This window comes from Aplysia californica, unplaced genomic scaffold, assembly GCF_000002075.1.
Source record: "Aplysia californica isolate F4 #8 unplaced genomic scaffold, AplCal3.0 scaffold00014, whole genome shotgun sequence".
Classification (NCBI taxonomy): domain Eukaryota; kingdom Metazoa; phylum Mollusca; class Gastropoda; order Aplysiida; family Aplysiidae; genus Aplysia; species Aplysia californica.
The window spans coordinates 1,810,423-1,813,428 of record NW_004797284.1 but is presented as its reverse complement, the minus strand read 5'-3'; positions in this window follow the sequence as shown (position 1 = coordinate 1,813,428).

Below are 3,006 nucleotides of genomic sequence, written 5' to 3'. Positions count from 1 at the left end.
TCTGTCTGTCTGTCTGTCCCTTTGTCTGTCTGGTTGTCTGTCTGTCTGTCTGTCTGTCTGTCTGTCTGTCTGTCTGTCTGTCTGTCTGTCTGTCTGTCTGTCTCTCTCTCTTTCTCTCTCCCTCTCCCTCTTTCTCTCCCTCTCCCTCTTTCTCTCCCTCTCCCCTCTCCCCCTCTCTCTCCCTCTCCCTGCCCCCCTCTCTCTCTTAAAAAAACAACAACCCAAAATAAAAACAAGTTAATGCTCCCCTCAGCGTCAAAGTCACCTGTTATAATGATAGTATAACATACATGTATATCATTGCATGCAACTGATTGTTTTCTCAAGCTAGCACAAGCTTGTTCACCTTTAAAAAAAATATTTTTACGGAACACAATTGCTTTGACCGTTAAAAGTACAGCCTAACCTGTGTAAAACGGTCACCCATTGTCGATGAGAAAAGTGGCCGTATAAAACAGGTGGCAGTCTTAAGCTGTCCCCGTCTTTTTATGCAAGAAAAATTCTGAAATTATGCAAACTGAGTCCAAAAAATGTGAAATTATGCGATTCTGTTAATTTTACAAAGAATGATGAAGGAAAATAATCAGAAACAGTGGAAAAAATGATCAAATTTTGCTAAATTATGCGGGGTGCATAAAAACCACGGCGACAGGTCTTAAGGCCCATCTACAAGTGCAGTTCATCCATCGACAAACTGACAGTTTAACCGACGTACGCTAGATCTGGCTCATCGTTGAACTGACCGTTTGTCGACGAGAGAAGCCTTCGACATCGAGAGGGAGGATTGCTCGTTTCCACGTTCCGTTTTATCGAAAAGTTGGCAGGATCCACGCCCTTCTTTCGATATCCAGTTTGACGGCCGTCCACAGTGTGAGGGGACGATTAAAAATCTATGACAAAGCGTCGGGCAATGAGTGACCACGCCTGGCCGTCTGAGGCAGGTACATTTGACCGTGGGTTGATAAAATAAGGTGGCCGCGGCCGCGTAGGACAGGTGACCGTTTTTACACAGTTAAATTATATAGAAAAAACGCAAGGGAGGATAATTATGGAAAGTGGCCGTTTGTACAGGTGGCTGTATTTTTACAGGTGGCCGTCACGGCAGGTTCGGTTCCATTACAAAGTTTATGGGCCACAGTCCTTTCACTGTTTTGAAAATACATGTATGATAGCATAGATGTAGGGTAACAAACACACTAACAATGTCACCTCTTAGAAGCGGCCCCGTGTGATTTTTTGGCATACCGTTACTAAATGCTAAGGATGACGATGACGAATTATTTCCAAATTTCTGGTCACTGTGGGAGGAGTTGGGAGTGACGGTTGAGCCCCCCCCCTCCAACGACAGCCTAAAGGGATGGAGTGGGGGTTGGGGGAGATCTAGAGCAAGCACCACACGAAGAAATAAACTAACACCAATATTGACTTGCACATCTTTTCCAACACTACAGCAGTAGCATCGTTACCGCCATCATTGAACACTGCAAAAACACTCCCAAAAATATAAAAAATACCCCCCCCCCCAAAAAAATAAAAAAAACCCCCCCCCCCAAAACAACAACAACAACAAACAAACAACAAAAAACAAAAACAAAAACAAGAGAAAGTCCAAACAAATGGTGGAGACTTGTGAGATTGCCACAACGTTTATACGTTCAACGTTTCGCCGTCTGATGGCTTCGTCAGGAACATAATTTTAAAAAATTATTCATCATTCTATGTTTAGACTAGAATTCCGCTATCATCATCATCATCATCATCATCATCATCATCATCATCATCATCATCATCATCATCATCATCATCATCATCATCATCATCATCATCCCCTTTTTCTTGTTTTGTTTTTCTTGGAGCCGAACAGTCTGCACAGCATTGGCACATTTTTACATAGTATATCGGCACCAAAAGCAGGACACAGGACCAAAAAAAATAAAAAAATAAATGATAGTTTTCTAAAAATAAGAGCCATAATATTATTCCGTTGTGTTTTTTTTTTTTTACAGCACTTGAATGATAATACATGCACAATGTACTTCTTACAGAATGGACACTGTCATGGTCTCCACTATTTGTTATTTATACAAAACCCCCCAACAACTTGGCTCCATGTACGCGTAAATAAACTGCAAAATACACCGATAGATTTTCTTAAGACTGCAGACTACACCACCGGTGTAGTAAGTCTATGGTTTGAAACAGCATCTATCAACACTATCAGTGGGTGGATGGCGGGTGCTCTGGTGTTCTCTGGTGTGGTTTGCTCCTTCTTTCCTATCAAACATCTATCTTCTTTATCTCCCCTCCTTCTTTTTTGTGTTTGTTACTCCCTTGTAACACCTCTAATCTTCGGTACTTATGTGACCTTATTGTGTTGCAAGTGCCGTAAAACTCTTATAAAAAAACAAAACAAAAACCCAAACAAAACAACAGCACTATCAGCTTATAAAAGAAACAGGACCTTCGAATTTAACGCCCGTTTTCGATATATGAACAAGCCAAGTGGGCAGAGAGCCTTGAAAACTCCACAAAACGACACGATTTCAAGAGGAAAGCCAAGTCTGGGATTCGAACCGGGGCCGTCTGCTCATTAGTCCAGAATGAAACCAGCCGAGGTAACTGATCCCTGAGGCCGTGACTCGACCTCGCCGACTGTACCAATAGCCTCACATGCACGTCTAAGTCTAAGCCCCTACCAGTAGTCACACATGCACGTCTAAGTCTAAGTCCCTACCAGTAGTCACACATGCACGTCTAAGCCCCTACCAGTAGTCACACATGCACGTCTAAGTCTAAGCCCCTACCAGTAGTCACACATGCACATCTAAGTCTAAGTCCCTACCAGTAGTCACACATGCACGTCTAAGTCTAAGTCCCTACCAGTAGTCACACATCACGTCTAAGCCCACACATCTTGTTTTAGTAAAGCCGCTTGCAACTGCATAAGGCCACTGACTGAAGTGTCTTTAGGCCATTCCCAAAGGGGGGATATTACCATGTTCTTAT